The sequence below is a fragment of the Triturus cristatus genome, chromosome 6 (assembly GCF_964204655.1).
Source record: "Triturus cristatus chromosome 6, aTriCri1.1, whole genome shotgun sequence".
Taxonomy (NCBI): Eukaryota; Metazoa; Chordata; class Amphibia; order Caudata; family Salamandridae; genus Triturus; species Triturus cristatus.
In genome coordinates this window covers 389,061,442-389,076,323 of record NC_140589.1, presented here as the reverse complement: position 1 = coordinate 389,076,323, position 14,882 = coordinate 389,061,442, and positions in this window count along the sequence as shown.

The window sequence follows — 14,882 nt, the reverse complement described above, 5'->3', positions numbered from 1 at the left end:
CATGACTGTTATACATTTGTCGTCTGTTAATTATTTTTATTTCACCATGATTTTTTGTCTGCATGAAATCCATAATTCCATCTTTTAGTGGGTGGGCATTGAGGACAGTGGCTGCATGTTCCTTCATCAGCTCATGCAAGACAACTGAACATTTATATTTCAGCTGGATATAAATGTGTGATTGGTGTATTTAAAGTTGATTTTTGTTTAATAGGTAAGTGTACATGGATCAGTTAATGTTTTTAGTATATATTAGAGTATACTTGTTGTTTTAGTGCAGGCCATATAGGGGAATGAGTTGTTAATAGCTAACTTATATATTGGGTTATGTAAGAGATTTTAGTATCTATGTGTAGTTATTTTCAATGTGTATATTTGTTTCGAATGTTTTTGGTTGGGGTTGGAAATATGTAATATTAAAATTTATAGTTTAAGACGAGCGTCCTTCTTTATTAACTATTTTGAATAAAACAATGTTGAATATTTATGTCGATCTACTTATTGATTTTTTTTATATTTTTGGGTTCACAGGACTTTGTATTAAACTAATTTTTTGGATTCTTAGGTGAATCAAAGAATGCAATATGGTACTTTGCATTGTGGATCATTTTAATGTTGTGAAGATATATATATTCTTTTCATTTATGGGTCCAAACTAGTGCTTAACCTGTAAAATACTAAGTGCCAGGATCCAAGTTAGTTCACATGGGTTAACTGCAGCTGGCACAACCCACATGTCTCTTTAATGTTTAGGTTTAAGTTCGAATGTAATTTTAAAAAAAAGATATGTTTAGGCTTGGGTGGAGCTCACAGAGTTTCAGACTGCGGAATTCCGGGGAGTTAGGGAAAAACTCCACGAGATTCTGCAGAGATCCACAACAAGGCGGAGTCAGTATCCTGCCCACCTAATAGGGACAATGCATCAGGATAAAGCAATTAGGCCACCAGCAAACACAAGAAAGTTATACTGCTGAAAATCACACGAGCAGCTTTAATGAGCTTCGCACCTATCAGCTTCCTATAGTAAAACCAATTGTGAACATGGCAGCTGTCCCTATCCCCAGTAGTAAAGCCCCACTCACCACACTTGAAATACCTCCTGCAGCTCGGAGTCGTAAATAAATGTCACTGGTATCAATGGCAAAGGGTCAGGTCTCCGCTGAGAGGCATCGAAATTAGAATTTGTTTTAAATGAAACCTTGGTGGCAATTCAATTCCGTCTTGCACCTGGAGCTCCAGGGCCTGACGAGGATCACAAGCAATCTCTATTGGCTCACCCAGAAGTGTGGGGCCCCTACATACATTTTCTATCTAATGGAATCCTGCTATGTATGGAGATTCCTCCATCATGGAGCATCACAATGATTATACCAATATTTAAGAAGGGGCAATGCAATGACCCTGGTAATTTTAGGCCCATCAGCTTGATTGATGCTTTACAAAAGATCTTTTGCAAACAAGTTCTGCCCCATCTTCAAGATTGGATCCAAGAAAATGATGTGTTATCAGACTTTGAGGCAGGCTTCAGAAGTTATGATAGTACTATTGATCAAGTTTTATGTTTTATTCATGTTTTTTGGAAGACGTCAGTAATCAACAGGAGTACATTGCACATTGCCTTTGTTGATATATGTGCCAACTTTGACTTGGTTAAAGGGTCAAAATGTGAAGGGTCCTGGAGGTACTCGGTACTCCTGAAAATCTATTAGGCTACTTGCAGAAAATGTTGCCCAAGTCAGGGGGGTAGAAAATGGGCAACTGACAAACCTGATTAGGATCAAACATGAGTTAGGCAGGGTTGTGTTCTTGCCCCTACCATGCTTTCTTTGTATATCAATGGGGTGGTGGACTATTTGAATAAGGATGGGTGTCTCACTGAGAAATGGGATGCCAGAGGGTGCCCACTTTACTTTTTGTGGATGACACCCTACAACTTTCAATATCTCCCCAGGGGTCACAACAGCTGCGAAATAATTATAATGTTTTTTGTGTTGAGTGGGGGCTAGAGCTGAATAGCTCAAAGACTAAATTTCTGATATTCAGCCCTGCAAAGCAAAAACATCAGAAGTGAAGCATGTATGTGGCCAATCAACCAGATGTTACATTTTGATTATCTAGGAATGAGATTAACGCCAAATCTAAGTTGGGCTTTTCAACTTCAAAAAAACGCATATGCTACTAACGCATCATACAGTGAGTATAGCAAAGATTCATAGAAGGACAGTATCCAAAATGGATGCACCGGCCTTGGAGATATACAATGGAAAGGCTCTAAAGCAACTCTGTATGTTTCAGAAATCTGGGGGGTGTGAGCACTAAAATCCTGTTAATGTTGAAAGCAAAATTATTAGGTCTCTCTTGGCACTCCCAGTGAGTACGCCAATAACTCTGGTATGTTTGGGCATGGCACAAGGGGGAATATCCCAGAAAATCAGACTTTTGATTTACTGGCATCGATTGTGGACTTCAACAGCCTTACACCCATATTGAATAGTTGTGAGAGATTTCATGTCTCATGCATGTGTTCACAAAATTCCATGGCTGGATTTTGGAAAGCACTATTGAGGAAACTGTGTCTGTAAACATTTTGGTTATCCCCAGAAGAAATGTGTTCAATATCCAAAGTAAGTTTAAAATAATTATACTGCGATTTTGTGGCTGTTCAAACTGTTAATAATTGCAGAGGAACATTGACCATGGATTTTATAGATGCCATACCATTCCCATGGTATGAGCTTACAATAGATGAAATGAATCCCCCTCTTGCACGTAATTGTATATGCAATATAGATAACAAAACCCTCCCAACAAGAAGGTTCTGCAGTAAATGGACTGAAGCCATCCCTGCGGTTGATGTTTGCCCTGCCTGCATAGGGGCGGGAGAATTATTAACACATACCCTATACTTTTCTTCATCCTACGGCTTTCAAAGCGCAAAGGGCCATATGTACGAACCACTTTTCCTATCGCTAATGGGCTGATTCACAGAATCAGCCTATTTGATACTGGAAAAATGCTTTTTGGAATGTACAAAGTCCAAATTGTGATTTGGTTACCTGTTACTGAATCACATTTTGCGATTGGCAATTTGGTATTTGGAAGGGGAGTGTTTAGGGCGTCCCTTCCAAATACTGAATCGTACTGGTGTGAACTAACTTTTTGTGACCGAAATGCAGTTGCAAAACATTTGCACTTTTCCACTATCCCAAAGTTGGTGGCAATGCATTCGCAAATCCCCTTTGTGAATGTTGGGAAATCTGTTTTTAAGTGCAGGCAGTGGTCCCCCGGGCAACTTCCTACTCTTAAAAAATGAAAACGAAATGTTTTTTTATTGTTGAAACACATCCAATTTTTCTTTCAGGAAAACGGGTTGCATTTCAGCCCCCAAACAAAAGTTTATCCAAAGGCAATCACTGAAAAGTGCGGCCCGTGCAGGTAAAAGCAGTGAGGCCAGGTTGTGGGGGGGATTTGACAGACGACCACGAGGGGAAATTAAATAAATCATTAATTTTCCCTCGTCACCATCTGTCAAAATCCACCGTCACCCGACCCCACTGCCCCACCTCTATTACCTGCATGGGCCGTTGCTGATCATAGACCTGGTGTCTGGTGACCTCAGCAGTCCACCATCCCTGTGATTGCTGTGATCCCTAATGGGTTGCAAACTGCAACCTACCTCATTAATATTAATGAGGTAGGTCGATGTGCAACCCACTAGAAAACACAAGTATGAAACAAAAAGTTTCATACAAAAGGAATAGCGTATTTCAAATAAAATTCAGAAACAATTGTTATTTGGAAATGTCTTCCTATTCTTTGTAAATATGGACCAAAGTGGATGCCCCTCTATCTAGTGTTTTGGGTACAAGCCAGGACATGAAGGCTTTAAGAATTCTCAGAACATATACCAGTATATTCGTGGTCTATTCTATCGCAAAAGTTTTGATGCTAGCTTGGATTTGGCATAGTAGATGCATACAAGCTAGTGAGTTGGTGTCAACATTTTTCAAGTCATGAAGGTAGTCCGTGTACTGTTATTTTGTAGCCTCTTACGAGCTACTATGAAGTGAAATCTTTGTTGTATGAATTCATTTTATATTGCTTTTTTGCACACTGTCTGGTATATGCTAAAATCATTGTGACCACTATAACTTGAGATGTCAGGTTGGACATATGTTACATACAGCCTTTCCCACATTATTGCTCATTTGCACAAACCAAACCAGGGAGCTGTTATTCTAGAACTTTTGTGCCAGTCTATTAGAAAATATATTACGCTAGCCTTATATTGCTAGTGCTGATAAAATTGCTCTCAATCAAGAGACTGTATGATAATCCACTGTCTAATTTTGAATGTGGCATGCATACTACTAGTTTGTACTTTGTTTTTATGCCACAAAGATAGTGACATTTTAACGTAATTTCACTTTTAATTGCAATTTTCGTGTATTTTTGCAACCAAATCATTTTTATGAGTGCGTGGGTGATGGTCTTTCTGGCTTCAGGGGGGGGATCCATTTGAAGGTCTTGCGGAGGATGCGAAGGGAGTTGAAGCAGGTGGAGGTGTCGGAATTGATGTGGCGAGTCACTTCAAGATCTTTATTCGGCTATTAAAAAATAAAAATGTAAAAAAACCATAAAAGTACATAGAATAAAATACATTTAAGAAGATTAGCACATTTAAAATACCAGTTAATTGAGACAGTTCATTTATTAATTATAACAAAATACTTATCGATTTCAAGATGAACAGAGCGACATTATAGCATGTTAACGGATCCTCTAAAGTAACCATAAATGTAATTGCAATTTTATGGGACCTAATATTGTGGGCAACAAACAGAGGCTTAAGATAAAAACATCTAAAATCACGATAAAAATGACAGAATAATAGAAAGAGCGATGTGCTTTGTCTGCTCTTATTGTCACATGGACATGGTATCAAATCTGGGGGACGTGATTTCATTTTAGGGAATGCGACAAAATAATGTGCAATGCCACATCTCAGTCTCAGTAACACAAAAGGGTGCTGTACATAGGTCACGTGTGACAAATATTTGGTAGCTCCCTCCGCTAACATAAAAGATTTATATAAAGCAACGGTTGGTTTATTTAACTCTGATTTTGCTCCGAGGTACTGTCTTTGTAACAGGAGGGAGTCTTTAATCTCTTTCTTTGTGGAGGACAATATTTTTATAGGATCCTACCATACAGATATATTAAACAAGTTCCCTAATGTGGCATTGATGTAGGATAACCACGGAATTTTCAAAGCGTCCAAATTTAAACAGTCTAAAATAATTGACCTGGTAAAAGCTGTCTCTTCCCATCTCCAGATTGATGCCCATAATAACAATGATACATCAGGGTATCCACTAATAATTGCGGCTCCAGCTCATGATGTACGATGATATTTGATACAGATGGTGGTAAATACAACAGGTGTTTTAAAAAACAGTTTTTTTTCTGTTTGCAGGGCCATACTATTGGTGTAACCTCAAAGACCTGCCCCATATATGGCGGTACTTACTCCTTTGGCTTTATGGAAAGTTACCATCTCCTTGATTGGTCGATTTCCTAATTTAGCGGCAAATTCTGGTGGGCCCTATTCATTTTTGCTTTTGGATTTACAATATGTTGGGTCCATGTACCATTTCCTGAGAATAAAATACCAAGGTAGCAAAAGGAGTTTACTGTATATATTGGGGTGCTCTCAATAAAAAAAAGTTTTACAAGATTTCTGTTTGGCCCCACAAATCATGGTGAATGTTTTCAGTTTATTAATTAACATTCTCCTTTGTTTCATAAAATCTGAAAAATCATCCATCAATCTGGCCTAACAGGGTCCTTGCCAATAGTACTGCGTCGTCCACATATAACAATATGGGTATCGGACGACCGTCCACCCTCGGCGCATCAGCCTGTATTTGTCGAAAGTAGTTATCAAACTTATTAATAAAAAGGAAGAATAAAATTGGTGCAACACGCATCCTTGTCATATACCCGGGCCTACTTTAAATTTAGATGAGCATTCGGCCTGGGGATCAAAGCGAACCTGACTAGTTAAATTCTCATATAGGTGGAAAAGGAAGCCAATAATCGCCCTGGGGGCTCCCATAGAAGTCAGAGTTTGCCAGAGTAAATTGGGGTCAACTAAGTCAAATGCACTACTCAAATCAGCAAAGCATAAATATAAGGTACCTGCCTTTGCCCTGGTATACTTGTCGATGAGTAGCTCCAAATTAAAGCATTGTTCAGTTGTCCCCAGGCGTTTTGTAAACCCATACTGCACAGGGGTTAAAATAGAGTACTCTTCAGCCCATTCCTCCAGCCTCTTTAATGAAACCCTACTCATAACTTTTAAGGCGGTATCTAGGAGGGAAATGGGGCTATAGTTTTTGGGGTTGGTTATGTCTCCTTTCTTATATATCGGGACAATAATGGACTCGCCCTATGTTTGTGCTGTTGTGTCGATTACAGCGAAGTTAAACACTCTTGTTAAAATAGGTCCCCATAGTTTAGGTGCAGATTTAAAAATATCGACTGGGACACCATCAGGGCCTGGTACCCGTCGCCCAGCACATTCCTGAATAGTCTGGAGAACTTCTATACAGGTAATGTCCAGGACGTAGGGCCGCCCTCCATGGGACTCCTGATTGAGTCCCCCCAGCGTCTCCTCATCATTGCTAAAAATCCCAGAAAAATATGTCACCCACCTATCTGCCAAAATAAAGGAGCAAATCTCAGGGATTTCATCATTCTTTAGGAATGGTGCATGTACTATATCCCAGAAAAGTTTATTGTTCCTGGTTTCTGATGAAATAATCAAGTTTTCCCATGCTTCATCCTGTAATTTGTTTTTCCGGACTACTAAGGCTGTTTATACTCTTGTCGTAGGGATTTAATAGCTAATGTATCTCGCTGTGTTTTAGACAATGCATACTTTAACACCTGTAATGCTTTGGTGCAATTACCATCGAACCACCCCTTTTTATTTTTGGGTGTTGTATCAATCTGCCTAGTTAGAAATAATTTAAGAGACATAGTAATACAGTTAAAATGTTGTAATTACTGTATCTGGCGAGTCATGGTGCGGGAGGAGTTTAGAATGATGCCGAGGTTCCGGAAGTGGTCCGTCGGATGGGTGGGTTTCCGAGGGCGGAGGGCCACCAGGTGTTGTCCCAAGCAGTGGGGAAGTGTCCAAGGATAAGGACCTCTGTCTTCTCCTGGTTGAGTTTTAGGCAGCTTTGCTTATCCTGGCTGCGACGTCTTTCATTCCTTCTTGGAAACTGAGTCTGGTGTCTTCAGGGTTCTTTGTGAGGGAGAGGATGAGCTGGGTGTTGTCGGCATAGGATGCTATGCTGAGCCCATGCTGTCTGATGATGCTGGCGAGGGGGGCCATGTATATGTTGAAGAGCGTGGGGCTGAGTGATGATCCTTGGGGTACTCCAAAACTGATCTCTGTGGATTTGGAGAGGATGGGTGGGAGCCTGATCCTTTGGGTTCTGCCGGCGAGAAAGTATCGGATCCAGTTGTAGGCGGTCCCCCGTATGCCAATGTCGTGGAGTCTGGATGCAAAATTGAGGTGGGAGACAGTGTTGAAGGCTGCGGAGAGGTCTAATAGGATGAGGGCCGTGGTGTGGCACTAGTCGAGTAGCAGGCGGATGTCATCGGTGGCGGCGAGGAAGGCGGTCTCAGTGTTGTGGTTACTGCGGAATCCGGACTGGGAAGAGTCGAGGATGGAGTTCTCTTCGATGAAGGTGGTCAACTGGGCATTGGCGAATTTCTCAGTGACTTTTGCTGCGAAGGGAAGGAGAGAGATGGGCCTGTCGTTTTTTAGGTCCGTCGGGTCAGCCGAGGCTTACTTGAAGAGGGGCTTGACCTTTTCCTGCTTCCAGATGTCGGGAAACATGCCAGATTCGAAGGAGGCGTTGATGGTCCATCGTAGTTCGGGTGCTATGGCTGTGGCGGCTCTGTGGGTAGCAGGGTCCATAGGAGCTCCTGAGTGGGTACTCTTTATGGTTGTGGTGGTATCTTCGGTGGTGACCTGTATCCAGGTAGTGATGGTGGGCTGGCTGTCATCACTTGAGGGGAGGGCGGATTCTGGAGATTCTGGAGTCTGTTAGCTGAAGTTGTCATAAAGGGCCATGATTTTTAGGTGGAAGTAGGAGCTGAGTTTGTTGCAGAGGTACGTGGCTGCGCTGGGGGGCTTGGTGAACTGCTAGATGATGCTGAAGAGTTCCTTTGAGTTGCTGGTGTTGGTGAGGATTTTGTACCGGATGAAGGTCCTCTTGGTGGCTCTTATGCGTTGGTGGTATTCTGTCATGTCGTTCTTGTAGGTGGTCTGGTCTACATTGGTTTTGCTGTTTCTCCATTGTTTCTCGAGATGTCTGCAGGAGCGTCTGGCTTCTTGGAGATTGGTGGTGAACCAGGTGGCCTTCAGGGGGTGTTGTTTGTTGGGGTGGTGGAGGGGTTCAAGCTTGTCTGCACAGCTGATGATCCAGTGGTGTATTTCCTTGGCAACAGAGTTTGTGTTGGTTGTGTCAGTGGGGTTCCTCTGTGACCTTGTTACAATTCATGTGCCCTGTAGTATCTCTGTCGAGGCTTTGTGGGTGGATATTGCAAGGTGTTGAGGAGCAGGTGAAATTTAAATTAAGCTGTCCCTGAGAAAGTGGATTAGTTGGAGTGGATTGGTGTGAACCACAAGTAATAAAGTCACTATAGTGCTAGGTTAAATCAAATGTTTCAAAATGTTAAACCTGAACTCAACTGCTAGTAGCTGTGGCTCCTAGTAGACTGGATTAACTTATCAAAAATGAGTAAAACATTTAACAAAACAGTACCAATGTTTAAAATACAACACAATAACAATACTTCCCCAATTTGGAAAAATAGAATAACATTGAAAAAACAATACCAAAAGTGAAAAAAATCCGAAAAGGGAAATTAAAGAAATGCATTTTAAACGATTTAAGTGGAAATAGCCTCCAAATAAGCAAAGCACCAATTGGTAGTCAGTGGTTGCAGTATACCGGGACCAAGTCATGATGGGATGATCGCGTCCCCTTTTGCTTTTTTGTATCCCAGTGTGCCTGCTTTCCCCGTGTGATCGCGCTCCCCTTGTCTTCTATATCCCTGAGTGCCTGCTTTCCCCGTTGTGATCGTGCTCCCCTTGCTTTTTGTATCCCTGAGTGCCTGCTGCCCCTCGTGCCCCCGCCGTCCCCCCCGTCCTTCCGCCGCTTTTTGTCGTTTTTTTTCGCTTTTCCGGCTTTTGTACCCCTTCTAGGTACTTTTCCGCTTTTTCGGGCCTCCTCGCCTCCCCGAGGCCCTTCGCCGCTTTTCCCGCTCTTTTTCTCCCCTACCCGCCCTCCTCCCCCCTCCCAGCTGTCCCCGCCTCCCCGGCTACCCCTTATATGGCAGCCGCGCAGCGGACGCGCGCAGCGGGCGCGCCGCTGGCGCGCCGAAGGCGCGCCTAAGGCAAGCCCGTCTGCGCCCGTCCGCGCCTGGACCACGCCCAGCACCCGAACCTCTGGCCCCCGCGCCCCCCGCCTGACCTACGACTCCGCCTTCCTCGCCAACCTCAACCCCGGCCGGACGCCGGGCTGCTACTGCGCCACCCCGAAACGCACCCACGGACCCTTCACCTGCAGCAACTGCCGCTTCACCTGCCTCTGAACCCACTCCGCTCCCGCCAAGAACTACTCCCCCGGAAACAACCTCCACTGCATCCTGGTCAACACCCGATCCATCCACAGGCACGCCATCGAACTGTGGAACCTCATCAACTCTACGAACCCGGACATCGCCTTCCTCACCGAGACCTGGATGAACCCCTCCTCGGCACCCGACATCGCCATAGCCATCCCCGACGGCTACAAAATCATCCGGAAAGACCGCACCAACCGCATCGGAGTAGGCATCGCCATCGCACACAAAAACTCCATCCGCATCTCGACCGACACCGACAACTCACTCCCCGACGCCGAACACCTCCACTTCATGATCCACAGCGACCCCAACACCACCCTCAGAGGCACCCTCATGTACAGACCACCAGGACCTTGCACCAAGTTCAGCGAAGACATCGCAGACTTCGTCAACCCTTACTGGACAACCTCGCCAACCTGGGACTGAATCAGCTAGTCAACACCCCCACCCACGACGCCAGACACACGCTCGACCCCATCTTCTCCTCCAGCAAACACATCACCTTCAGCCACACCACCGAACTCACCTGGTCGGACCACAGCTGCGTCCACTTCATCTTCAAGAAGACCACCGTGCCCCACCACACCCAGCAACCACCAAGAAGACACTGGAATCGTATCACCACGGAACAGCTCGCATCAACCCTCTCCCAGAACCAACCCACCAGCACCGCCGACCCCAACGTAGCCGCCAACAACCTCACAAACTGGATCGCCGACTGTGCCAACCTCCTGGCCCCCCTGAAGACTCAAGCCAGCACCAACAACCACAAGAAAAACTCCTGGTTCACCCCCGACCTCAAGAACTCCAAGAAAGAATGCCGCGCCCGCGAAAAGACGTGGCGCCTTAACCAGACCGAAGAGAACATGTCAGCTCTCAAGGACGCCACCCGCCAACACCACCAACACCTCCGCGCCGCACGAAAAACAGCCTACCGGAACAGACTTGACAACAACGCCCACAACAGCAAGGAACTATTTGGCATCGTCAAAGAGCTCTCCAACCCGGAAGCAGAAAACAACTCCATCCCTCCCTCACAGGACCTCTGCGACTCCCTCGCAACCTTCTTCCACCACAAGATCACGACAGCTTCCCGACCGCCGACACAAGCCCCCCTCCGTAACCCGCCACCGACACCACCACCATCCTCACCTGGAACCCTACCACCACCGAGGAGACCACCCGCATAATGAACTCGATCCACTCCGGATCCCCATCGGACCCCTGCCCGCACCACATCTACAACAAGGCCGACGACATCATCGCACCGCACCTCCGAGACATCATCAACGCCTCCCTCACCGCCGCCACCTTCCCGGAGAGCTGGAAACACGCAGAGCTCAACGCCCTCTTAAAGAAACCTACAGCAGACCCCACCGAACTCAAAAACTTCCGGCCCATCTCTCTCCTGCCGTTCCCCGCCAAAGTGATTGAGAAAATCGTCAACGCTCAACTCACCAACGCCCTGGAAACCAACGACTCCCTCGACCCCACACTGTTCGGTTTCAGGGCCAACCACAGCACCGAAACCGCCCTGATCGCAGCAACGGACAACATCAGAGCCCTGACCGACAAGGGAGAGACCGTGGCCCTCATACTCCTGGACCTCTCTGCAGCCTTCGTCACGGTCTGCCACCGCACCCTGATACGCCGCCTCAGCAACGCCGGCATCAGAAGCAAGGCCCTGGAATGGATCGTCTCCTTCCTCTCCGGAAGGACTCAGAGAGTCCGCCTTCCCCCCTTCAGATCCACAGCCACGGAGATCATCTGCGGCGTACGTCAAGGATTCTCCCTCAGCCCCACTCTCTTCAACGTCTACATGACCCCCCTGGCGAACATCGCACGCAAACACAGACTCGACCTTATATCATACGCCGACGACACCCAGCTCATCTTATCCCTCACTAACAACCCCACATCAGCTAGGACCAGACTACATGAAGGAATGAAGGAAGTGGCGAACTGGATGACAGACAGCCGTCTGAAACTGAACACAGACAAAACGGAGGTCCTCATCCTCGGCCCCACTCCCACCGAATGGGATGACTCCTGGTGGCCCCCTGCCCTAGGCAGCACTCCCCAACCCACCGACCACGCGCGCAACCTCGGCTTCATCCTGGACTCTTCCCTCACCATGACCAGACAGGTGAACTCGGTGACCTCGGCATGTTACAACTCCCTCCGCATGCTCCGCAAGATCTTCCGCTGGATCCCCACCGACAGCAGGAAGACCGTCACCCACGCCCTCGTCACCAGCCGCTTGGACTACGGGAACACCCTGTACGCCGGCATCACCACCACGCTGCAGAGGAAACTCCAACGGATCCAGAACGCTGCCGCAAGACTCATCCTGAACATCCCTCGCCACCACCACATCTCCGGACACCTGAAAAAACTCCATTGGCTACCCGTCAACAAGCGGATCACCTTCAGACTACTCACCCACGCACACAAAGCCCTTCACAACCTCGGACCCAAACTCATCAACAACCGCGTCTCCTTCTACACTCCCCCGCGCACTCTGCGCTCCACCGGACAGGCCCTGGCAGCCGTACCCTGCATCCGCAAAGCCACCGCCGGAGGAAGATCCTTCTCTTTTCTAGCAGCGAAGACCTGGAACTCTCTGCCCAGCCACCTTCGCGCCATACCTGACCACCTCTCCTTCAGAAGGCAGCTCAAGACCTGGCTCTTCGAGCACTGACCCCCCCCCCCCCCTCCCAGCGCCTTGAAACCCTTGATGGGTGAGTAGCGCGCTTTATAAATGCGATTGATTGATTGATTGATTGATTGATTGATCATGGGTTAGATGCACCAAGCCTAGCCCCGCTAGAGCCAAGAAATAAGGAATTTCAAACAAGTTTCTGGATCCCAATCTGAAAAAATACTTTGCTGATTTTCTGAAGAAAAACTCTTCTCCATTCGGGACACCCTAAAATGCATTCCAATGCCATGGAGCTGCTGGTCAGATATTTTTAGTGGTCTGCCCCTTGAAGTTCTGGATCAAAAGTTTTGTAACATTTCCCAAACTTCATTTGGTGTCCAGAAAACCACAGGAGTAAACTTCAAAGACCCCCACGACCTCAGGTGGAGCACTTAGAGACTCTCAGGTAGTCAGGCAGAGAGCAACAGCAAAGTCAAGTCCAGTTGCCACAGGTTTGTCCTCTTCAATATTTCTATGTTCTTGGAGTCACCAAGAAGATCAGCATTATGATCCTTGGAGATATTTCTGTCCTCGAATTACAAGTGGAAGGGGTCCAACCTATTCAGGTCCTCCTCAGAGGTCACAGATGCCAAGTACGGCAGATTCAGTCCACTTGGTATTCTTTGAAAGTCCAGCAGTGCTAGGTAATGCTGGGTGGGTGACACCGAATGACATTCCTAGTTCTTGTCTGAATGATGGAGTAACGGTTCCTGACCTCCTACTTTACGGCAAACAGGTCCATAATGTCAGGTGTCAGAGCATTTTCAAGATGGTGAAAGTCATCGACCACACTAAACTTGAGCTCTAACGGCTGAGGGGTGTATGGGAAGTGTACTCCGGTAAGCCTCTTTTCCTCGCACATCTATCACTAAAATCCAGCTTAAAGCAGGTACTTTCCACAAAAAACCCAGACACAGATGCCTGGTAGGAGATAAGCAGGGTCCTTCAGCAAACAGACAGAGAATCCCATGGATTATCCTTGCATCCTGTTTGCTAACTTTGAGAAGAGCACAACTTTTATATGTGCTTCAGACAGACCTGTCACGCAAGATTTGACACTGGAGTGTCAACAGGAGGGACACAGTCCTCACCCTGCATATTCAATTGTATTTGAATTGAGTGTACGGGAGTCATCTTTGCCCATTCAGGTCAGCCTATTGTGTGCTCTTGGAAGGAATTTCACACCTCATTCACACCTCATTCAAAGCTGTGCACTGGCTGGGAGTAGCTGAACAGCTAATACAAATTAGGCCATTGGAATTTGCGAGCTCCATTAAAGAAAATTGAGCAGCAGCGGGCTGTATAAACTGATATAGGTCAGCTGCTCTCAACATTTCAATGTCCTAATACACAACCTCTCCCTTTCTCTTTTCCCTGCCTCTCAAAAACATATTACTGAGGCAGGGGAGAAAGAAACTTTGCACTCCAATGGAGAAACCCAAATTGCCACTGAACCGGGGTAAATAACAGTACAAAAACCAGGCGGTCACAGTGAATAGCCAAGTAGAACAGTCACACCACCCATACAAAAAACTAAAAGATTTTTTTTTCAAATTCTAATATTTTTATATCAGCATTATAATCATGCACAAACTTTGTGCCTGTACTGATTGTGTTTGACGGCATTGACAACAGCAATTGTGTTACTGTATCTACTATATGACTGTATTTCTAACGATTCTGACCGATCAGGCTATCAGACAGGTCTTCTTTTAAGACACATTGTGAATACTGTATAAACACCCCCATTCTACACTTTCAAACCCTCACAAGAGCACATCCTTGAGCACTATTTCAAATTACAAATAGATCATCAATAAAACGCCGCCAAGTTTTTCATGTTTTCCCCACATTTTACCGCTGTCCAACATGATCGGTGAAAATGCTCTCCCTTGCTGGAAGCAGAGTTTTAATCTGTTTCACTGCCCACTATCAAGTGAGCAGGACAACAGATTAATTAATTTCACAGACAGGGAGCTGCATGTTTAGCAGCTTCCTGTGTGTTAACGCAATGCCAGCTCCAGCAGGAGTCCACTGAGTTTATCCAACAAATCAACCACAATAATTTGAACCTATACATTACAGGGAATATCAGCACCACTCAGGTAGAGTTCTTAGATCTTCAGATATTCATAAGAGAGGGTAAATTGCAAACAAGATTATTCCGAAATGAGATGGCAGGCAACTCAACCCTTCATTTAGGTGGTTCTCATCCATTCCACCTAAGAGCAAGTATTCCCTATGGAGAATTACTCAGACTGAAAAGAAACAGTAGTATGATAGAGGATTGGAATGTAGGGAAACAAGAAATGTTGCAATGTTTTAAACAACGTGGGTACTCCAATCCTATATTGGAAATAGCCCTAGTAAGGTCCAACTGAAGAACAGGGAATCTATCCTCTTGAATGAAGAAAATGGGAAGGAAATTAAACATCACATTAGGATAATTACTACTTATAGTGAACAGAAAAGA